The following is a 25,028-nucleotide window of genomic DNA, read 5'->3' as shown; positions in this document are numbered from 1 at the left end:
TGTGGGCTTCAGTAGTTGTGATTCTCAGGCTCTAGAGCACAGGCTGAACAGTTGTGCTGTTCCCATCCTGGGGGACCTGGGAATGTATATAGGATATACCACGCCTTTTATTTCAGTAGCTTGTACACTAAAGAATACTACTTAGAGCATAAGTCAGAGGTGACAGTTAAATTAGATATGAAAGAGGACTAGCAGCTGGACAGGCAGGAAAAAGAGTAGGACCTTCAGCCTAAGGAAACATTTTGTATGCAGGCAGGTCTAAGGAAGTTTCTGTCCTGAGTGGCTTGCAGTGTACGGCTTTCGGTCCCGGGAGGGTATGGCCACGGAGCTCCCATTTGGCATTCTGCACAGCTCTCCTTGTCCCTCTGCCTGCCCGGCTAGCTCCAGAGGGTGGATTGAGCTGGGGTGGAATTCTAGGCGCAGGATGAGCACCAGGAGAGCATTGCCCAGAGAGCTGTGTGGAACAAAGGTGCTCAGAGTCCAGACAAAACCCCACCCACAAATGTCCACAACCATGGTCTCCACAGCAGCAAAGGTGGACACAGCCCAAACGCCCAACAGTGGATGAGTGGATAAACAAAATATAACCTGTCCATGTAGCAGAAGACTTCTCCACCTTTAAAAGGGACCAAGTGCTTTACAAGCTGTAATATGGATGAACCTTGAAAACATTATGCTCAATGAAGGCAGCCAGGCACAAAAGCCCTCTTATTAGGTAATTCCATGTGTATAAAGCACCCTGAATAGGCAAATCCGTAGAGGCAGAGAGCAGATTAGGGGCTGCCAGGGGAAAAAGCGAGGTGGGGGGGGACATAGTACCACTCAACAGAGTGGTAAAGAAACTCTTTACCACTGAGCCACCAGTAAAGCCCCTTCAACACAGGTTTTGAAATGCAAAAGCTATCTTTTTAAAGTGGGTGACGAGAAAACTAGACCTCGCTGTGGATTTGCGGAAGGCCCTCGGGAGCACACAGGAGAGCCACAGTGAAGGCGACCGTGCTCCCTGATCTGGTAACCAGAGCAGTCTCTTTCCTGTAGCAACTCAGAAGGGATGTCTCACGGGGTGGAGGGATGGGTGAGCTAGGAAAGAATCAGAACCTGGGTTGGTATGTTCACTCTGCCCCTCTCGAGGTGTCTGATCTTTGGCAAGATGTTCACACTTTCTTTGAACCCTAACCAGTCACCCAGGACATCCGGCTTCTAGTCAGCCTGCCCCCAGCCTCTCCCCTCCCCAAGCCAAACAGCTACCATCAGGGCAGCCCTGAGCCTTCTCTTCCACCCACTGTGACTCCTCCTCTCCTCTGCCTGCCTTGGAGTCTCTCCAAACTCCAGTGCCAAGCCTACTGCCTTCCCAGGGCCAGGTCAGCATGAAGAAGAGACTTCGCTGCCCCATTTGGTTGGCCTGCATCACAGTTCTCAGACATGATCCAAACCATAGTTATCGACCTGAGGGTCACGGGTGTCTCCTCCTCAAAGACTCCTCCCCACTCCACGTTGGGTTAGATCTGTCTCCCTTAGAGCACCTCTCCTCTCTCCAAAACCCAAGAAGACAAACTTCCAACTCAAGATCTGCACAACCTTCCCATGATTCTTCTGAAATAAAAAAGCAGAGAAGTTCAAAAAGCACTGGGACCAGAGCATTTAAAATAACAAGTCTCCTGCAATGCAGGCAGATTCTTTACCACCTGAGCCCCCAGGGAAGCCCACGAATACTGGATGGAGTGGGTAGCCTATTCCTTCTCCAGCAGATCTTCCCAACCCAGGAATCGAACCAGGGTCTCCTGCCTTGCAGGTGGATTCCTTACCAGCTGAGCTACCAGGGGAGCCAATTAAAGTAACAGGAGGGGAAAACCATCAGTGCCCACAGATTTCCAGAAGCTGTATATAATAGAAGGGATATGAGCGTATTGACAGGTGAAGCAGACCAACAACGAAGCTGAAAGTGGCAGCCTGGAGCCCGAAGTGAGCAGTTCTGAGCAGATGGAGACTCCCGAGTGGGGAAAGATGGGGTAAAATGTGATGCCCCAGAGGGTCTTGGGAAGGTCTGTGTGTGGAGGGTCTGTTAGCATCAGCATCCCTACCCCACAGGCAGAGCTCAGGCAACTGATATTATCCACCAGTGGGAAAAATCATGAACATCTCTTTCTCTTAAAAAAAAAATGTTAAAAATATTAAATGTAGTAAAAGTGTCTTTAGGAAAGTCGATTTTTAAAATTGCTTTAAGACCCCCAAATTTGCCTCACTCCTCTAGCAGGAAATGCTAGAATTGCAAATTCTCTCAAAGGGGGACTGATTTTTAAAGTAAATCAATTTAAGGACTTCCCTGATGATCTAGTGGTTAAGAATCGGCCTTCCAACGCAGGAGACCCAGGTTCAAACTCTGAGTTGGAAAGATCCCAGGAGAAGGGAATGGCGACCCACTCCAGTGTTCTTACCAGGAGAATCCCATGGACAGAGGAACCTGGCAGGCTACAGTCCATGGGGTTTCAAAGAGTCGGACATAACTGAGCGACAAACGCTTTCACTTTCACTCTCCAGGACTCTTGCCTGAGAAGTCCCATGGACAGAGGAGCCTGGCAGGCTACACAATCTATGGGGTTCCAAAGAGTCAGACACGACTGAGTGCACATCCACACAGAGGTGGGCTGACATTCATGCTTCTGCCCCATTCTGCCAGCAGAGTAGCTCTGACTTGGGTCTGACACCCACAGGGCAGCAGCCATGCAGCAGGTGGTTAAGGGCAAGGCGTGTTCATGGACCTCATCTCAGCTGCACACAGCTATGTGTCTTTGGACGAGTTATTCACTCATGTACTTCAGCTTCTTAAGCAGTCAAGTCGGGGATAATAACACTGTCTCATCATGAGATCATCCTGGAGGACTGATTCCTCTAAATGCATAACGTGTTGACATCAGTGCTTGGCACTCACAAAACCTGAGGGAAATCTAGGCATCTAAGGTCTCAGCCAACTCCTCGCCCTCCACCAAAAGCCTGTCTGCACTCGGGCCATGCTGGGGGGAGGACAGAAAGGCTGTGGCGCTGGGAAAACCAGCCGGAATGTCCATCACTCACATCTGTGATTGTGTAGCAGGGGACAAGGTAACTTATTCCTCCCCACACATTTTCCATTAACAAAAAGAAAAAAAGGAAAACCTCTGGCACCATCCGGTACGGCCGTCCCCTGGGTTTTGTTCAGGGAATGGCGAGCAATGACTAACTTAATATCAGAGGAGCTTGACAGCCAAGGACTTAATTTATGAAGTGTTTAGTACGTTTCTGACGAAAATCGGCTCCAAAGTATGGACACACGTTCATTCATGCCTTATGGTTCCCAGCTGCGGTGCTGCAGCCATAAACACACGTTGTTGGAAGGTTGGGGGAGGCTTGGAGTGGATTTCCAGGAACGACCGTTTCTTCGAGGGAACGGGCCAGAGAGCAAGGCTCCCTCAAGACCAGGGCCCCCCTGGCTGGAGCAGGAGGAAGGGGGTGGAGTCTTGGTCTCCAACTCTGCAATTCTGTTGATGACCATAGCGGGCTGGGGTACAGGCCATGTATTTCCCTCTAATTTTCAGAGAGGAATGCCGAGACCTAGCATTTCCTGGAGTGGATTTACATAAAAGAAGTGTCACCCACTTTCGTTCTTGCTGTTGTTCAGTTGCTAAGTCATGTCCAGCTCTTTGAGACCCCATGGACTACAGCACACCAGGCTTCTCTGTCCTTCACTCTCTCTCTGAGTTTGCTCAAATTCATCTCCGTTGAGTCAGTGATGGCATCCAACCATCTCTTCCTCTGCTGCCCCCTTCTCCTTTTGCCTTCAATCTTTCCCAGAATCAGGGTCTTTTCCAATGAGTCAGCTCTTCACATCAGGTGGCCAATGTGTTGGAGTTTCAGCATCAGCCTTTCCAATGAATATTCAGGGTTGATTTGCTGTAGAATTGACTGGTTTGATCTTCTTTCTGTCCAAGGGACTCTCAGCCATTTAGTAGATCAGAAAACAAAGACAAACAGGGGCTTATCTGGTGAGCCAGTGGTTGAGAATCTGCCTTCCAATGCAGAGGACTCAGATTCAATCCCTGGTCTGGGAACTAAGATCCTATATTCTGTAGGGAAACTAAACCCTTGTGTCACAATGCGACCCAACACACCCAAATAAATGTAAATAAAAATTTAAAAAGAAGAGAAAAAAAGAAAACCAAATGTGTTTTTAAGGCAATTTGGGACAGAGTCTTCAACAGGCTGAGAAAAGGTGATTTTAGTGGGAAGATAGGAGATTGAATTGTTGTTATTCAATTACTAAGTGTCTGACTCTTTGTGACCCCATGGACTGTAGCATGCCAGGCTTCCCCGTCCTTTGCTATCTCCCAGAGTTTGCTTAAACTCATCCATTGAGTCAGTGATGCCAACCAACCTTCTTGTCCACTTCTCCTGCCCTCAATCTTTCCCAGTATCAGGGTCTTTTCCAATGAGTCATCTCTTCACATCAGGTGGCCAAAGTATTGGAGCTTCAGCTTCAGTGTCAGCCCTTCCAATGTATAATCAGGGTTGATTTCTTTTGGGGTTGATTTCTCTTATCAACATTAATCTTTTGATATTTGATTACCTTGGGTTTTATGTGTTTTTTTTCCTTAAGGTTTTTTTTTTTTTTTTTTGATGTGGACCATTTTTAAAGTTTTTATTGAATTTGTTACAACATTGCTTCTATTTTATGTTTTGGTTTTTTGGCAGTGAAGCATATGGGATCCTAGTTCCCTGACCAGGGATTGAACCTGTACTCCCTGCTTTGGAAGGCAAAGTCTTAACCACTGGACCACCAGGAAAGCCCCTGTTTGTTTGTTTTTGGTTTTGCAAAAACTCCTACATACCCTGGATATGCCCTGGCTCTTCCTTCATGTTGTTATTAAATAACTTGGGGAGGCAGAGGATGGCTCATCACATACAAAACTTCATCTCCTCTGAATCCACCCCTCACCTCATGGGGAGAATTATCTTTACTCACGTGATACTGCTGCTGCCTGAAGTTTGAATTAAATAACGGAATGTCATCCAGAAACATCCGTTTGTTTATAACTTCTTTACATAAAAGTCTATGAATTAAGGAAGAATTAAGGAGGAAAAGTGGGATCTCAGCAGGGGCACACAGGGTGAATTGTGGTGGTGAGTGCTGAGTCCTTGATGATTTATAGCTCATAAGATGAGAAAAGAACAGAGCTGGGGGGAGGGGTGGTGAAATGCCTGGGCTGTGAGGCACTTGGGGGCCCAAGACCCCCTTGTACCAGACACAGGTTCTCCCAGGTCCATCCCCCTATTCAAGGGTATTATCCATGGACACACCTATTTTAGAGACAGGAAAATTGAGGCCTGGGAATGATCATAGGAACTGACAGCAGGAGGTCTCCATGGCTAAAAATCTATGGGCTAAACCTAGAACTTTAAACGACCAGTGACTTAGTAGTCAGTTCATGTGTAAAGTTAAAAGGACTACCTAGGGACTTCCCAGGTGGTCCAGTTGTTAAAAATCCACCTGCCGGACATGTAAACTGATACAGCCTCTATGGAGAACAGTATGGAGATTCCTTAAAAAAAAAAAGCTAGGAATTAATCTACCTTATGACCCTATAATCCCACTACTTGGCATATATCCTGAGGAAACCCTAACTGAAAAAGACACATGTAACCCAGTCTTCATTGCAGCATTATTTACAATAGCTAGGACATGAAAGCAACCTAGATGTCCATCAACCAATAAAAGGATAAAAAGGTTTGGTACATATATACCATGTGATATTACTCGGCCATAAAAAGGAACAAATTTCAGTCAGTTCTAATGAGGTAGGTCAACCCAGAGCCAATTACACAGAGTGAAGTAAGTTCAGAAAAACAAATATCATATATTAATGCATATACATGAAATCAAAAAAGATAGTACTGATGGACCTATCTGAGGGCAGCAATGGAGACACAGACATAGAGGACAGACTTTGGACAGTAGGGGAAGAAGAGGGTGGGACGAATTGAGAGAGTAGCATGGAAACATATACATTACCATGTGTAAAATAGACAGCCAGTGGGAATTTGCTCCATGACGCAGGGAGCTCAGGCCTGGTGCTCTGTGACAACCTAGAGAGATGAGATGGTGTGGGAGGTGGGAGGGAGGTTCAAGGGGGAGGGGACATGTGTAAATCTGTGGCTGAGTTATGCTGATTATGAAACCAGCACAATATTGTAAAGCAATTATCTTCCAATTCAAAAATAAATAAAATTTTAAAAAAGAATCCACCTCCCAATACAGGGGACATGAGTTTGATCCCTGGAAGATTCCACCCGCCACGGAGCAACTGAGGCCATGCCCCACAACTACTGACTGAGCCTGTGTTCTAGAGCCAGTGCTCCAACACTAGAGAAGCCGCTGCAATGAGAAGCCCACACACAGCATCTAGAGAGTAGTCCCTGCTCACTGCAACTAGAGAAAGCTCGTGTGCAGCAACGAAGACAGTGCAGCCAGAAAACAAACAAGCAAAAACCCATGTGCTCAGCTCATAGCAGCCAATTCTCCCGGCAAGTCTAGAAAATAATTCACACAACTGCCAGCTTAGTCGTTTCTCAAGGCAACCTAAGCGGCAGGGTCGTGGCTGAGCTGCTGGGAAATTAACATCACATGCTGTCCTGTGTGCGTCTCATTACGACTAGTGTACACACACACACTTGCACACGCCCCACCTTTTGTGGGCTTCTTGGGAACCCTGGCTATCCTTTAATGGGAAGAGTTGGTGCTAAGTTGGATCTTGGCTCCCCTGGCATTTTATTCTCGGTAAATGGTCCATCATGGCACATAGGTCCTCTGGCTTGAAGCAGAAAGCCCATTAGCGAGGAGACAGGCTCCTAGTGGTGTTCAGCAATGCCTCACTGACTCCCTCCAATCTGTCTTTCTTCTGTTGCACAGCTGTCCCCACATAGCGCCTGGAGAAGCGCCTGAGGACGGACCTGGCTTCTAGCCGTGGTCTTCCCAGCCCAGCAGGAGGGCTTGATAAGCTGCTCTCCAAGATCCCTTCCCACTCTGATGTTTTATGAGGCTGCGATTACCTAAGATTTGTAAAACTGACACCAGGGTCTTTTATGCACGTAAAAAGAAACAGAGCTTTTAGCTCAACAATTCCACTCCTAGGAATTTATCCTAAAGAGATAATCTAACATGTGTGCAAAGCTGTAGGTATAGGAATGTTCACCGCGGTGTTATTTATGGCAGCAAAACTTGGGAAAGCTCAGGATTCAGCAATAAAGGGCTGGTTAACTCAGCATTTCCCAAAGTATGTTCCGTGATATAAATAGGTATGACTGGGAGAAAGAAAAAAGAAGAAGGAGGAGGAGGTTGTGACATGACATTCCGTGGTCAACGATTTTAAAGAAGCATCACCTTAAACAAAAGAAGAGTTTAAAGGGTTTCTTTCAACCGTATTTCATTGGACTTTTATGCTGCAGATATGAAGTACTCGATAAAAACTGTTGAATGATTGAAAATCTGTTGAATGATTGAACAGGAAGTGAATGTTTATAGTCAGCCAAAAAAACTATTGGCTTCACTGTTTCAAAGCCATGGAACATTATACCTTCCAGTATGGGAGAATGGTCATTTATAGCACCTAACGATCGTAGCCTCTAGATTATGTTTATTTCTGTCTTTATTTATTTTCAGCCTCTTTTTTTTTTTTCCAGGAAAAGATTTAAAGTGGGTGAGTGGAGGGGTTACACCTTATAAAGTTCCTGGAGGGCAAAAGACTTTGCCCCAGGCACTCCTTCAATGCAAAGACCCAGGCCTGGAGAACAGACAAGCAACAAAATATATTGTTCATATGCCCCTCCAACAAGCCCCTTCTGTTTCCTATAAAAATGATTAGTTCAGAATGGAAATGTATATTTGTTTGGAATCCCAGATCTCAGAGTCTTCAACTAGCACCTACTGACATTGCCGCTTTTCACAGGCAGTATGTATGTTCTAAATAAGACGAGGGATATTTATATTATTTATGACCACAAGCCTGCACTCCCAGGCTCTTCTCCAGACTCGTATTCCTGGTGAGTCAGGCTGGACCACATGTGAGGTAGAAAGACTTCTTTGTGCTCCTGACCCAAGACTGAATCTAAAAGTAAACATAATATATGGCAGAATCAAAAGTTTATAAACATCTTAACAGGCTGGAACATAAGACCCAAAGCAAAAAAAAAAAGTTATTGGCCACAGTATGCTGCTAACATTTATTGAGTGCTTTGGGTATGCCAGCATTGTTCTAGGCAGCTTTATAAGAATTAACTCAGAATTCTTACAGAAATTCTGTGACCTGAGAACAATAATAACCCCCTTTTTCACAACTGAGAAAAACTAAGGAACAGAGAGGTGAAGCAACTCACCCAAGGTCACCCAGCTAGTGACAGAACTGAGGTTTAGACCAGCAGTCTTTCTACAGACTCCATGCGCTTAGCTAGCCTACAATGCTCTTAAGTGAACCTAGGTTAATAATTGTTTAAATTGTCCTGTAGAAAATACAGCAAATTTACAGCACAGCTTGAGGAGTTTTATAAAGTGAACACAGCTGAATAGCCACCATTCAAATCACAAAATAGAACATTAGCCACAGCTCAGAAGCCTGCCTATGACACTACTTCAGGTAACCACCGGCTTGACCTTTATCACCCTAAGTTAGTTTTGCCTGGTTCTGAACTTTATTTGAGTGGAGTCATAAAATCTATGTTTCTTTTTGTTCAGTCTTTCTTCACTCGACACTATAATCTGTGAAGTTCATCTATACTGTCGAGTGTGTAGCAGCGGTTAGTTTCTCTTCATTTCTTTTTAAAAAAATATTTATCTATTTGGCTTCTTCAGGTCTTAGTTGTGGCATTTGAGATCTTTTTTGACTGCAGCATGTGACCTTCTAGTTATAGCATGTGGGATCTAGTTTCCTGACCAGGAATCGAACCCAGGCCCCCTGCATTCAGAGAGCAGAGTTTCAACCACTGGACCACCAGGGAAGTCCCCTAATTTCTCTTCATTCATTCCCAAGGAGAGAAAATGTTTTTGTACAGCCTACAAGCTAAGAAGAGTCTGTATAGTTTTTAATGGTTGAAAACAAATGCTTTTAAAGGGTAACAGTTTGCAATGTGAAGATTATATGAAATTCAAATTTCACTGTCCATAAATAAAATTCTAGAGGCACAGCCATACTCATGCATTTGTGGGTTATCTGTGGCTACTTTCACACTAGGACAGCAGAGATGAGTGCTTGTGTCAGAGGCAGTATGTCCAGCAAATCCTAAAATATTTACTCTCTGACATTTACAGACACAAGGTTCAATGCATAGCTGCCTAGGAAGGTAGTCATGCCCAAAGACAGAGCCTACCAGTGCCTTGATTCTGGATGTTCCAGCTTCTGGAGCTATAAGAAATATATGCTGTGGTTTATAAGCTGTCTGTCTGCGGTACTTTGAAGTAGCAGCCCAAACCTGCTATACAGTGCTCCATGGTACAAATGAACTATCATTTTTTTGTTCCCTTTTTGTTTTGTATTGGAGTATGGCCAGTTAAGTTGGACACAATTTAGTGACAGAACAACAAACACAGCCAATTAACAATGTTGTGATAGTTTCAGTGCACAGCAGAGGAACTCAGCCATACATACACATGTGTCCATTCTCCCCCAAACTCCCCTCCCATCCAGGCTGCCATGTAACATTCAGCAGAGTTCCCTGTGCTACACAGGAGGTCCTGGTTGGTTATCTATTTTAAACACAGCAGTGTGTGCATGTCCGTCCCAAACTCTCTAACTATCCCATCCCCCAGCCTCCCCGCCACCCCCACCCCCGGCAACCCTAAGTTCATTCTCTGAGTCTGTGAGTCCACTTCTGTTCTGTTAATAAGTATGAATGAGCTATAATTTATTATCCATTCAATTGCTGATAGGCATTTGATTTGTTTCCAATTGGCAGCAATAATAAATAATAAACAGTGATCTCATGTATATTCTTGTACTTATGTACACATTTCTGTTGATATATCTAAATATGGAGCTGCCATTAAATATTCATGTGTCTAAGAGATCAAACCAGTCAACCCTAAAGGAAATCAACCTGGAATATTCATTGGAATGATTGACACTGAAGCTGAAGTTTTACTACTTTGACCTGACGTGAAAAGCCAACTTATTGGAAAAGATCCTGATACTGGAAAAGATAGAGGGCGGGAGGAGAGGGGATGACAGAGGATGAGGTGGTTGGATCACTGACTCAATGGACATGAGTTTGAGCAAACTCCCAGAGATGGTGAAGAGCAGGGCAGCCTGGTGTGCTGCAGTCCATGGGGTCACAAAGAGTCAGACATGACTGAGCCACTGAACAACCACAGTCTTATTAGATACAATCAAACGGTTTTCCGAAGCTGGTGATCCAGTTTACACTGTCCCCAGTGACATAAGTGGTAACCTTGTTTAGGTCATGTGACTGAATATATATCAGGCACATATGTCTTATGTCTATTCCACTTCACTGATCAATGTTCCTATCTGTATATTAGAAAAACCACAATCTTCATTACTACAGCTTTTTCATAAATCAAAAGTATAATCCTCTTTATTCTTCTTCTACCACAGCGCTTCTTATCATTTTCTTTTCCCATATGAATTTTAGAACCAGTTTGTCAATTTCCACAAAAATTAAATCTGCTGGGGTTTTGATTGAGATGCCAGTGAATATATAAATTGATGTCAAGAAAAGAAGATAATGTAACAAGATTGAATTGTCCAATCCATGAACATGGTATTTCCTTCCATTTACTGCCAGTCATTATGTAGTAGTTTTTTGTGTACAAGTCCTGAATATCTTTCTTTGGTCATTTCCTAGGTATTTGATTTTTTAAAAAATACTCTTTTGAATCACAGCTCCCCATGAGTTCTCCAAACCAATGAAACAGCTTTATTCATTGGTGCCTGAGAATCTCTGAGATGTCCTTTTCAGATCTTTTTTTTTTTTTTTTGAATATTTATTTATTTGGCTGTGCTGAGTCTTAGTTGTGGCATGTGGGACTTAGTTCTCTGAATAGGGATTGAACCCAGGCCTCCTGCATTGGGAGCAGAGTCTTAGCCACTGGATCACCAGGAAAGCCCCTTTTCCAGGTCTTCTGAGATGACATCCTTTTTGTTTTTCCTACCTTCTAGGATTTCAGTAGGAGATGCAGGTTAGATCTGTGGGTCAGGAAGATCCCCTGAAGAAGGAAATAGCAACCCACTTCAGTATTCTTGCCTGGGAAATCCTATGGACAGAGGAGCCTGGCAGGGTGCAGTCCATGGGGTTGCAGAGTGTCGGACACAATGGAGCACACACACACGCCAGATTTCAGTTATATCTGAAGTCCAGGAAAAAAAAAAATTTCATCTTTTACTTGAAATCCTCCCAGACCTCTCCAGTCCTATGGGAATGCCCCATTGCCATCAACTGGTGGCACCTATTAACTTATTGCTGATTTGCTAATTAATGATCCTCTGTTACTTGGCCTTTTCTTGGGAGTAAATTTTTTTTTTTTTTTTTACTGCACCACAAAGCATGGGGGATCTTAGTTTCCCAACCAGGAAGCAAACTCCCATTCTTTCATTGAAAGTTCAGAGTTTTAATCACTTAATCACTGGACCATCAGGGAAATCTTCTGAGTAAATTGCTAGAAAAAAATTTTTAATGTATTTATTTATTTTTGGTTGTGCTGGGTCTTCATTGCTGAGCAGGCTTTTCCTCTAGTTGCGGTGAGCAGGGACTACTCTCTAGTTGAGGTGTGGGGGGCTTCTTATTTCAGTGGCCTCTCTGGTCTCAGGGTACACTCTCAAGGGTGCACGGGCTTCAGTAGTTGTGGCAACTGGGCTCTAGAGTGCTGGCTCAGTAGTTGTGACAGACAGGTTCAAGTTGCCCTGCGGTATGCGGGATCTTCTCGGACCGGGGATCAAACCTGTGTCCCCTGCATTGGCAGGAGGAATCAACCACTGGACTGCCAGGGAAGCCCCGCTAGAAGCCTTTTCAATGTCAACACACAACTTCTGAAGTCTTGTCTCCTTCCAAAAGTACACATCCACTGAAGATAAATATTCACTATCTTTTACTTTTGGTGCCCCTTAAATATTCTTCTAGATTAGTGTGTTCAGAAGGAACTTAATGTTAGCTCCTTCTTTGACTGAATCCTAAATTAATTTTCCTGAACATAGTTTAGCTGGAGATTGATATGAAATGGTTAGCTATTTCCTATTCTTTCTATAATTGGCTCATATATCATACACATAGTAATTCATGGATTTAAACTTGTCTTGTGCTTTAAAGCTAAACTCTTCAGTGAATTAAGACAAACATATTTTTTTGTTTTTCTTTTTGATGAAAGAGGTAGGCAGCTTTTTCAAAAAGAGATTTGAGGAGGAAAAGAAACCATTTTATCATTTAGCCTATTTTTTTTTAAGTTCCCTTGAATGACGCCATGAAATTATGGAAGATGCAAATCTGTTGCTCATAATTTGAAGTTGTTGACATGCAGGACGGCCCTGTGTGGGTTCAGAAATCATTTTTCAAAATGCCAGGCAGCAATTTTTGGCTCATAAACAGCAACGGTGGCCTGTGTGACCCAAATAATTTGTTTCTTCAACTGGGAAATCCTTAGATGTAGCCAGGCAAGTTTAGAAGAAAGAAAAGCAGAAATACAGAGAGAAGGAATTGGATCGGGATTGGATTCTATTTTACTCCCACACTGACTTCCATAAACTGGGATCAGGCCAAATGATGGGTGAATAAAAATTAGAAAGATTGAGTTTTTGACAAAGGGGATTTTCTGGAGAGTCTATACACAGATCACTTGGGGCTTATGTTTTGTTTAAAAAAAAAAATCACATCACAACAACCAGCCCGATCTCTCAAAATGTTCCCAGCAGCTGGCAACTAGAGATAAGCAGAGGTATTTCACAGTCTAATACTAATCATATTTGAGCACTTCAAGTAAGATTGGACCATCTATTTTTTTCTTTCATACTGTTTATTTTTAAGTTCAAAGCAAGGGCTTGTTATATATATGAAAGATCCTCTTGAATCTAAAATATGAAACAGAGGGAGAGAGAAGTGGGGATGCAGCCTGAAGGGGGGAGGGTAAGAATGAGAGAAAAAAACTTGTCTCCTTCCAGCAGAACCTAGTCATTAATGTTGGAACTCTTATAAAAATCCAGGCTGCCCCAGCTGATACCCACATGAGGGTGGAGGCTGCTACTGAGGCTGCCAGACCTCTGGGATGAGAGGGTGGAGTTCAAAGACCAGCAGTGTCCTGGGATGTTCTAGGATGTCACAAAGAGGAGGACCCGAAGGGGAGGAGACCCATTCTGAATCAAGATGAGCAGCTTTATTCCTCTGCCAGCCCTGCAGACCCATGCTCCCCACAATCAACCATCCTGTAATTCTACATACTCGATGCTTCATTTACTTGGACCATGATTGAGGGGAAAAAAAAAAAACCTGTTGTCTATGCCAGAAAGTCTCATTATGAACTCCCTTTACACAAAACCATCCCTTCCCAGTCTTGTCCATGCTACAGGGCTCATATGTTTTCCTTCGTATATGTTAATCCAGGTATGAGTCAATGGCTTCAGGCTAAAAAAATTTTTTTTAAGCCCATCATTAAATTAGGTCAACCTCGGGACTTCACTGATGGTTCAGTGGCTAAGACTCCATACTCCCAAAGCAGGGGGCTCTGGTTCAATCCCTAGTCAGGGAACTAGATCCCACATGCTGCAACTAAGACCCAGCACAACCAAAAAAAAAAAAGGTCAACCTGGAGATAACCTGCTACTAGCCATCTTTAAAGCTGCTTCATCCCACTATTCTAGCTTTTTGTTCCAAATTATCTTATGAAATCCTACCACTCCCCAATCCCGAATCCATGTGGGATCAAAATGGGAAAATCCTCATCTGCTAATCCCATTCACCGTCACAGAGATGAGACATCACACCTCTGTAACTGTTGTCGGTTGTGTTCCCTTCAGGACCTAAAATGCTTACACTTCTGTCTCTGCTGGTTGAACTCCTGGTGTTATTCAAGAGCAGCACAGACTGTTGCCTTCTCAGGGAAAATTCCTCTAAAATTCCTAGAAAGAAAAATCTTTCTCTGTTGTGCTGTCTTAGCCTTCTCCGTATAGCACAGTTGTGATACTTGACAAATAATCAAATATTTAAAAATCAACTCAGTGGTCAATCCTACCAGGTAGTGAGCACAATGGAAGGCAAAATTATTTCAGTAATATTACTGTATCCGTAATCTCCAGTTGTGGCTGATACACAATGGATATGCAGTAAAATATTGAATGAATAGATGGGTAGATGGAAGGATGGATGGATGGGTGGGTAGATAGAAAGATGGACAGCTATGTGGAAGGATGGGTGGATAGGTGGATGGAAGGATGGATGGATGGATGGGTGGATGGAAGGAAGGATGGATGGCCAGATATGTGGAAGGATGGATGGATGCTTAGATGGAGCTACAGGGAGATTGGTGCATTGATCTTCTATTGTTGAGTAATAAAGTCTGATTCCAGTTTTTGATATTTGACTGCTGACAGCATGTAAGCATCACCCCACACTATCCTCTTTCTGCCCCACATCTGGGAAAGTGGATAAGAATTGGTAGTAATGGGATAGGAAATTCACTCTGTCCCCACTTCCTACCCACCACAAAACCTCCACCCAGTCTTCTTTTCCCACTTTCTCAGACTGTTTTGGGACCTGCTTGGGAGCCACCCTGAAAGCTTCACTATGTAAGTAACAGATCTTTTCACATCCTTTTGTTGTTTGTGTGGCATCATCAGTCTCAACATCTGAACCAAATTTTGGGTGGGGGTCCACCTGTCCCAGAAGGATGGCTATCGCATGCTGTGACAAATTACCACAGACTTAGTGACACAGCTCAGAATATTATCTACAGCCCATGAGGAGGAACTAAAGGTCTTTGACTTTGTTTAATGACTTTATTATTATTGAGTTGGCCAAAAAGTTCATTTGGTTTTTAAACCCAAATGAACATTTTGGCCAATCCAATATTTTGTCCTGCTTGACTGCTTTTCTTTGCCTTTGTATGTTTTTTCATTTCTCTGATTAAATTTATTCTTTGGCAAGAGCAGGCAGAGGACATGGTGGGGTGGGTGCGGAGGGAGATCTGTTTTGGGAAGGCCCCACAGGGCTCTGCTCCATGACAGAAACCTGCTGCTGAATGAGATTCTGGGATTGGAGGAGGACAGGCCTGGGTAGAGAAATGGAAAAACTGAGCAAATTCAAAGTTAATATCTCATCGTTTTTACACAGAGGCAGTAGAACCTTTCAGTTCCTCATGTTGTCCCCAATCTTTTCCCAGAGAAAGCTATATTTATCTTTGTTTTGCCCCAGTAAGTAGCATGAATATGAATGTTGAACAGGGCACAATGGTTTTCCTTGTCTATTCTGCTGACCCCATTATACCATCCAAGATTTTTAAGCTATAAAAAATGATACAAAGATTAAGTCATCACAATTATTACTATTATTACCATTATTAGACCAGAAGAATGTAACAGAGTGGAGGAAACTTTGGACCACGCATCAAGAAACCAAGTGCACCCATAATGAACTGGGCGATTTTGGGCATATCAGCTGACCTCTCTCTGCCCAGGGTTCTCCATCACCAAGAGGGGAGTTAGGTCACATGATTTCTTACGGTCCCCCCCGCCCTTAACTCCAAAATGTTCATTATTTTTGGCATATTTGGTGGCTTGTCTAAAATGCTGGTTCTGGATCTTGTAGTCTGAATGCATCTGCCATCCAGTCCATTTTTAGCATGGGTGGTCTTTTTGATGTGTTGGCCTCAGCAGAAGCACGTGTTAGCAGCAGTTGCTTTACCCTGGGCCCAGCTGCCGGATTAAAAGAACACAGCAAGCATGTGCAGATCTCCATAACCACTGTGTTACTGCACAGAACGCTTATGTTCGCAGAGTCAGGCGTGGTCATTCCCAAAGAATATTCCTAGAGACGTCAGCATCATTTGAAAAGAAGGGAAGCTCAGGGCTTCCCCGGTGGTGCAGAGGTAAAGAACCTGTCTGCCAATGCAGGAGACACATGGGTTCGGTCCCTGACCCAGGAAGATCCCACAGTCACAGAGTGGCTAAGCCTGGGCACAACTATTGATCCCACGTGCCCTAGAGCTGGGAGCCGCACTAGAGAGCAGCCCCCACTTACTGCAACTAGAGAAAAGCCCATGCAGCAACAAAGACCCAAAATAAATAAATAAATAAAGTATAAAAAAAGTAAATAAAGTATAAAATAAATAAATATAAATAAATTTATAAATATATAAATAAATAATAAATAAACTATAAATAAAAATATATAATAAAAATATAAATAAATAAAAATATATGATAAAAAAAACAAAGTATAAAAAAAGAAAAAGGAAAAAAAAGGGGAGCTCGGGTCTGAGTTCTGCTCCCACTGGTACCACTTAGAATGTATGGAATGATGGTACCTCACCCATTTCCCTCCATCTCACTCAATCTCTCAATAGCCCTGGTGTGTTTATAAACTTTTACACGCCACAAAGATGAATTGAGAGGGGGGGGGGGTGGGGGGTGGGGAGGAAGAAGAAATCATCTGGCCAGCTTCCACTGTTCCCTGCCCACAACCATCTGACCCACTGTTTGAGCCCTCTAGCTGGGCTCAGTTCCACTATTCAGTGTTTCCGCTGTGCTGTGCTAGTCGCTTCAGCTCTTTGTGACTCTGTGGACCAGAGCCCGCCAGGCTCCTCTACCCATGGGGATTCTCCAGGCAAGAAGACTGGAGTGGGTTGCCATGCCCTTCTCCAGGGTGTCTTCCCAATCCAGGGACTGAACCCGCATCTCTTACGTCTCCTGCATTGGCAGGCGGGTTCCTTACCACTAGTGCCATCTGAGGAGTGAGCTTTCTACTGTGTTATCCACAAGTTTCATGAGCCTGAAATCCCCTGAAAACTTGACATAAGTAAAAACGTCCCATGGGGTAGAGTCCTGTATGTCATCATTAGAGATGATCTCCCAGCTTGAGGCTGATCTTTGTTCTTCATCTTTCAGACCCAGATACTCAACAAGGTGCAATTCTTCCTAATTATTTAGTCATTCAAGTTGCTGTTTTCTGTGTATACGGAGACATTAGGAAAGCACAATTCTAATACCTTAACTCAAATTCAGTGAATTAGTTAAGCAGGAAATGGGAGGTAGTGGGAAGGGTGTGTGTGTGTGTGTGTGTGTGTGTGTGTGTGTGTGCACACTCAGTCCTGTCTGACTCTTTGCAACACCATGGACTGTAGCTTGTCAGGCTCCTCTGTCCATGGAATTTTCCAGGCAAGAAGAGTGAAGGTAATTAAGAGGCACAAACATTCACTTATAAGAGAAGTTCTGGGGATGTCATGTACAACATTATGACTACAGCTAACAATACTATATTGTATATTTGAAAGGTGCTAAGAGAGTAGATCTTAAAAGTTCTCATCCAAGGAAGAAAATTGGTAGCTATGTGAAGTGATGAGCAATAACTAAGCTTATTGTGGTAATCATTTTGCAATATATACCTGTATCTAATCATCACATTGTACACGTTAAACTTATAGAATGTTATGTGTCAATTATATCAGTAAAACTGGGGTTGAGGGAGAGAAGCCAGAACAATAGCAAAAATGCAAATATACAAAATAAGAGATGTTCTAGGATTGCTGTATTCCTTGATAGATCCAGTCTAGCAATTCCATCAAAAAATGAATGGGTCCAGGACTTCCCTCATGGCCCAGTGGCTAAGATTCTGCGCAACCAATGGACGGGGTTCAGGTTCGATCTCTAGACAGGGAACTAATTCCCACATGCAACTAAAACCTGGTACAGCCAAATAAATAATCAGTTCAGTTCAGTCACAGCATGCCAGGCTTCCCTGTCCATCACCAACTGCCAGAGCGTGATCAAACTCATGTCCATCCAGTCAGTGATGCCATCCAACCATCTTATCCTTTGTCGTCCCCTTCTCCTCCTGCCTTCAATCTTTCCCAGCATCAGGGTCTTTCCCATGGAGTTAGTTCTTTGCATCAGGTGGCCAAAGTATTGGAGTTTCAGCTTCAGCATCAGTCCTTCCAATGATTATCTGGGGTTGATTTTCTTTAGGATTGACTGGTTGGATCTCCTTGCAGTCCAAGGGACTCTCAAGAGTCTTCTCCAACACCATAGTTCAAAAGCACCAATTCCTCAGTGCTCTGCTGTCTATATTTTAAAAATCGATGGGGTCGCAAAGAGTCAGACATGACTGAGTGACTGAACAACAATTTTAAAAATGAATGGGTCCATTCTGGTACCACATGCATAACAAACAACTTTATCTGTACTTTATTGTATTTTATCTGTATGGTCATTTCTATCTGTAAGTGCTCCGAATGCCGTCAAAAGTCAGGCAGGCAGGTCTGATCAAAAGCCAGACAATGGGTTGGGCTAACAGCCTGGCCTCAGGCATTTTTAGGCACTGATTGTGGTCTGGTTCATAGGAATAGTTTCAGTGGTTTCAGTCCTGTCCAACTCTGTGATCCCATGGACTATAGCTCACCAGGCTCCTCCGTCCATGGAACTTTCCAGGCAAGAATACTGAAGTGGGTTGCCATTTCCTACTCCAGGGGATCTTCCCGACCCAGGGATCCAACCCAAGTCTCCTGTGTCTCCTGCATTGACAGGTGGGATCTTTACAACTAGCACCACCTGGGAAGCCATAGGAGTAGTGAGTTGAAAGTCTCTCTTGATAATCTGAGTACTGGTCTCTCTCCAGTTTCCTCCTTTCCACCCAGTTCTCTCAATACCTCAGTGTGCCCTGGTAGCAGTTCTGATCCAATAACATTTAGGAATTTACGGAGAATGAGCTACAATTTCAGAACAAGATCAACCTTAAACCCTTACTAGGCACTGAATCAGGATATTTATATAAAAGAACCGAGGGTTAAGCTATTCAACCTAGAGATGGGGAAGATGGCAGTGGAATTTCTAAGAGATTTATTTGGTATGAAATGCTTTGCACAGATGTAAACATTGATCAAATTCACATGTTAATGATCTGACTGGCCACTTCTGTTTGTATCTTCTCAAGACGCCTCTGGTTCCAGGCCAGGAAGCCAAATTGCTTGCAGCTTGGCACAGGAGAAGCCTCGCTCCTAGGACAGCCCTGGGTGTAGCTAGCTTCTTGATGATGTTAACCAGAGCTGGCTTCTGGGATCTTAGAGGATCAAAAGGAATTTTTAAAAATTGCACATGAGCCCAGAAGAAAGTCCATAAAATCACTTCCTTGTGTCTGTGGGTTCCACCCAATAATAGCCTGCCAAACCCAAATACCTGAGAAGGAAACAGGATAGAGGGAGAGGAAAAGGAGAAGTTGACTGTAGAGGGCAAATGAATCAAACCCCAAATTCTGTATTCGTCAGCAGACAATAGAGGCCAATGGGGAAACGTCCTTCCTGTGTGCATCGTTGATGTACGACTTTAGGGAGAAATTTGCATTGTCTTCTACCTCTAGCTAATGGTCCTCATCAGTGTTTTAAGAAATCCAGCCAGCCTAGAAAACTGCTGCTGAATGAGGTCTAGGAGAAGAAAGTGATAAGGACAGAAAGAGGAGTGGAGACACTGAGCTAATTCAAGGACAATGAACATCTCCCCAAAGCATTAGATTCCTTCTGTTCCTCGTTTTGTCCCCAGTCTCTTCCCATTATTTTGCTTTGCCCTGGTATATCTCTTGACTCAGAATATTAACAAGGCACAATTTGTTCGCCTTATGCTGACCTCATTAAACCATATAAGATAAGCTCTGACTTTGCAGTCTTCAAATTGAATTTAATCACAAAGTCCACCTCCTTTCAGCTCAAGTTCTCTGCAAAACAGACTGTTAGGCAGGTTGAGCAGTCGGCTCCAGTGTGCTTGTGTGCATTTGCATAAGCTGTGCCCACAGTTCGCCTGCTTTTCTCCTTTCCCCACCTAGTCTCATGACTCCCCCAGTCCCGACTCCCACCCACCCGCTCTGTAGCTCTGTCTCCTTGCCACCCCCCAACAAGCAGGCAAGCGCCCGCCTCCCTGCACCAACATTTCTCTATGTTCTCATTAATATTTGTACTTCTGCTGGTGTGATGTCCTCTGTTGTTGTTCAGTCGCTCAGTCCTGTCCAGCTCTTTGGGACCCCCATGGACTACAGAACACCAGGCCCTCCTGTCCTCCATTATCTCCTGGAGTTTCTCCAAACTCCAGTCCATTGAGTCGGTGATGCCATCCAACTGTCTCATCCCCTGTCGCCCCCTTCTCCTCCAGTTCTCAAACCTTCCCATCCTCAGAGTCTTTTCCAATGAGTCAGTTCTTCACATCAGGTGGCCAAAGTATTTGAGCTTCAGCTTCAGCATCGGTCCTCCCAATGACTATTCTGTGGAGTGACTCAATGGCAAGATTCTCCTCTTATTCATCTTTTTTATTATTAGCACCAGCAAATGATGGTTAAACGAGTAAGCTTTCATCAGAGGAAAGCCAGTCTGCCCCCTGTTTTTTTTTTTAAATTTCAGCCACACCCCATGGCATATGGAATCTTAGCTCCCCAACCAGGGACCAAACCTGTGCCCTCTGGGTTGGAAGGCAGAGTCTTAACCCCTGCACCATGAGGGAAGTCCCAGCTAGCCTCATTCTTTATCTTATTATGAATCTTGCCCGTCATCTTTTGTTCTCAGTGAGGACAGTCCATACATAATGGACAGGAAAGATCACGGGTAATGGTCACTGTACCATCGTCTGTGCATGTGTGTGGTTCTATAGGTGGTCTGTACATGGAGCATAGGTGCCCTTACCTTCCAGCATCTGTTTATTTATTTGTTTCTCCCCTCATCATCCAGCAAGTCACACTCAGTTCAAAATGACTGTAGTAAGAACTGAGGCATGTGAAGTGACAGTTTTGGTGCATGCTCAACAAATGATTGTTGAATAAATTAATTGAATGATGGAAGGAATGAATAAAATGTAATTTTATTAGGGGCAAGTTTAGAAGATGTTGGAGTCATTTCCTGCCATTGTCTTTATAGCATATGTGCTGGATGGGGCACAAATGCTGAATAAATGTTAGTCATCATCACCACCATCATCATCAACATTGTCATCAGCAGTGCCTGCTATTTCTATTTAGCAACAAACCCCTTCCCATTAGAGCCTGATGTCCGCCATTACAGTTAATAGTCAAGGTTCTGGGACCTCCAGCCAACTGCAATCAGACAAGCAGTAACAGACTGTGTCTGTGCCAGGTACTAGGCTGTGCCTTATGGACAATATTTCATTTAATCCTCAGAAGATCCCTATAAAGTAGGTATCATTATCCCTTTTTACAACTGAGGAAACAGCCTCAGCAACTGGGTAAAAGGCAGGAGGTTTGAGTTAGTAGGCAGTGCAATAGGAATTTACCCAGGTCTGTCAGTCTGAAACAGTGATGCTTCTTCTTTTTTTAAGTACTACACTATATTGATCTAGAATAAGAAAACAAAATGTCAAAATTCTAAATATTGACATATATTTCTTGCAAATAAAACGATCATCTCTTTGCCAAGCCCAAGATATTCAATCTAAAAATGATTGCAATATCACAAAATATAATGGAATTGAAAGACTTCTCTCCCTTCCCCCTCATTCCCTTTGGTAATCATAAGCTTATTTTCTATGTGTGTGAATCTATTTCTGTTTTGTAAACAAGTTCATTTGTATTATTTTTTTTTAGATTCCACATATAAGTAATAACATATGATATTTGAAAAAAAATAAAGGTCTCATTCAAAACAACCGTTTTTTGAAAAATTAAAATATTACATCATGTGCCCCAGTCCAGGAAATTTGCTTTCTAGCATGGCTCCCAGTCCAATTCACCCTTATTTTCCAGCACCACTCCAGAAACTAGGGCCAAGTTTTTGGCTAGGTGGGAGTGAAATTTATAAGCAATGTTCAAGGCTGGGAGAAAGAAAACAACTAATAAACTTCAAAAAGTGACATACAAGAATGAGAACAAAAGATATACCATATTCCTAGATGAGAAGACTCAATATTTATAAAAAGTCAAATATTCACAAATTTAGTTTTTATAGAAACAATGCCAATAAAAACTCTGACAGGACTATTGTCTGACATTTCACAAAATAGTTTCAACATTCATATTGGAGAACATGCAAACTAGAAAAGTAAAAAATATTTTAGAAAAGAAAAGTTACAAGAAGGATTTACCACACAAATATTAACATGTAATATATAGCATAATAATTAAATCAATATGTTATTTGTTCCAAATTAGAAAGAGTAATAGAATAGAATAGGAAACATACAGCAGACCCAAATATGTATATAAATGTAATATTTGATAAAGGTGAAATTTAAAATCAGTTAAAGAAAAAGAATAATAATTCAGTTGGTGGTTTGAGTGGCTAGCCATTTAGAAAGCAAATGTAAGTATCAAACTCACATTACACCCTAAATAAATTCCAGATGTACTAAGGTTTTAGGAATGTTTAAAAGGTAAACTATAAAATATAGCAAATATTTATATATAATTTTAAGCAGGGTATATCTAAGTGTCTTATCAAAAGTAGAAATCTAAGGAAAAAACCAGAGATTTGACTAAATGCAGTTTTATAATGTTTGTAAGAGAAAGGAAAAGAATTGACAAACGAACAACAAATCAAAGCAAGCCTTTGGTAAGTGCTATGGTAAGAGGTAAGTTCTATGGTAAGAGACTTAATTCCTCCACATATAAAGACCTTACATGAATCAATTAGAAAGGTATAAATATTTCAGTTAAAAGCTCGGCAAGGGGTCTTCCCTGGCAGTTCACTGGTTGAGGCTCTGTGCTTCCAACCCAGGGTTCAAGAGTTCAATCCCTTATTGGGGAACTAAGATCCTGCATGCTGTGTGATGTGGCTTAAAAAAAAAGCTCAGCAAAAGCAGGTCACAAAAGAAATGCAGGTGATTTTAAACCCAAATAAACACTAGAAATCCAAGAACTGCAAAGCAAAGCACCTTTGAGATACTGCAGTTTTGATTTTAAAAAATTATTATCGAAGTGGCAATAATTTTTTAGATTATTGACTAGATTAGAGTAAGGAGTGCTTTTGTATCCTGCTTGGGAGGAGTATAAATTCATGCTATCTTCTGGAAACTGGGGTCCCCCTGGTAAAGTGCCTACAATTCATGAAATGCAGGTTCAATCCCTGGGTTGGAAAGATCCCCTAGAAAAGAGAATGGCTAACTACTCCAATTCTCTTGCCTGGAGAATTCCATGGAGAATTCCTGGCAGGCTCTAGTCCACCAGGTCTGAGTGACTAACACCTTCATTTTCTAGAAGTTAATTTTGTCATAGGTGTGAAAATGACCTAAAAACCCTGTAGTCTGCTTTGGAAGAAAAAGTAAAAAAGCAATCACACATAGCAATCAATATTTAGCGTTTAGCAAGTTTATTCAATCACAGGGACAGACCAGAAATTATCTGAATTTTGAACCTTAGAGAAATGGTTTAAAAAGTGACTCAATAGGGACTTCTCTGGTGGTCCATTGGCTAAGACTCTGCACTCCAAACGCAGGGAGCCCAGGTTACATCCTTGGTCAGGAAACTAGATCCCACATGCCTCAACTAAGACCTGGTGAAGCCAAATAAGCAAACTTTTTAAAAAAGTGGTTGAATGTGGTTGAACACAAAGGAATACAATGCAGTCGTGGAAAAGGCTAATGTACAGTCATATTTAATGAAAAGAAAGACATTCAGTAAGTGAGAAAAGCTCACAGGACTGTATATATGAACAGTGCCATCCAGCAGAGTTTTCTGTGTGGATGGAAATGTACTTTATCTGTACTGCCCAGTGACTACAAGTGGCTTTTGAGTATTTGAAATGTGGCCAGTGTAACTAAGAAACTGAGTTTTTGTTTTTATTTAATTAATTCTAACTTGAGTGGCCACATGTGGCTATTGGCTGCCATAATGGATGGTCAGATCTATAGTGTGATCATACTTTTATCTACATATACCATTTTGCTGGTAGCTCAGATGGTAAAGAATCTGCCTGCAATACAGGAGACGTGGGTTCAATCCCTGATTTGGGAAGATCCCCCAGAGAAGGGAATGTCAACCCACTCCAGTATTCTTGCCTGGAGAATCCCATGGACAGAAGAGCCTAGCAGACTAAGTAAATGGGATCAAAGAGAATTGGACATGACTGAGCAATTATCACTTTCACTTTTTACATCATTTCGAAGTGCTTATGATCAGTCATGTCCAACTCTTTGCAACACTTTGGACTGTAGTCCGCCAGGCTCCTTTGTCCATGGGATTTTTCAGGCAAGAATACTGGAGTGGGTTGCCATTTCCTCCTCCAGGGGATCTTCCAGATTCAGGAATCAAACCCCTGTCTCCTGTGTCTCCTGCATTGCAGGTGGATTCTTAACCCACTGAGCCATGGGGGAATACATGCAGTAATAATATCAGAAAGGTGTCCAACAAAATGTAAGCCATGGTTATACCTAAAGACTGGGACTGTGGGTGTTTTATTTGTTTAAATATGATTAAATTTGCTTTAATATGGGGGTGGGAAGAGTTATGTCCCAAATAAGAGTACAAGGTGCTAGGAACTGTTTTGAAAACACTTTTCTGTGCAGAGAGTGGTGAAAACCCTGGGTCTACCTCATGGGTCCCCATGGGTTTGCCTGGCCACCCAGGCTAAGTCATATTTCACTGGAGCTCCCAGTTTTTTCCCCAAAGACCATTCTAGATGTCACTGCCCCATATCCTGACACACCAAAGATCACTTCCCCAGCGTCATGGCCCTGGGCTTTGGTCAATGTTACTTTCATAACAGTTTTCTTAACTGATAGGCAGAGAGAAAGACAAACTAGTGTGAGTGACGGGGACGGAGGCCTGGTTTTAATAGAAGTTGTGGGATCAGCCGTGCATGCTTCCACTCA

Source organism: Cervus elaphus, chromosome 5 (genome assembly GCF_910594005.1).
Source record: "Cervus elaphus chromosome 5, mCerEla1.1, whole genome shotgun sequence".
Classification (NCBI taxonomy): domain Eukaryota; kingdom Metazoa; phylum Chordata; class Mammalia; order Artiodactyla; family Cervidae; genus Cervus; species Cervus elaphus.
The sequence above is the reverse complement of the archived record's forward strand: the minus strand, read 5'-3'. Positions refer to the sequence as shown.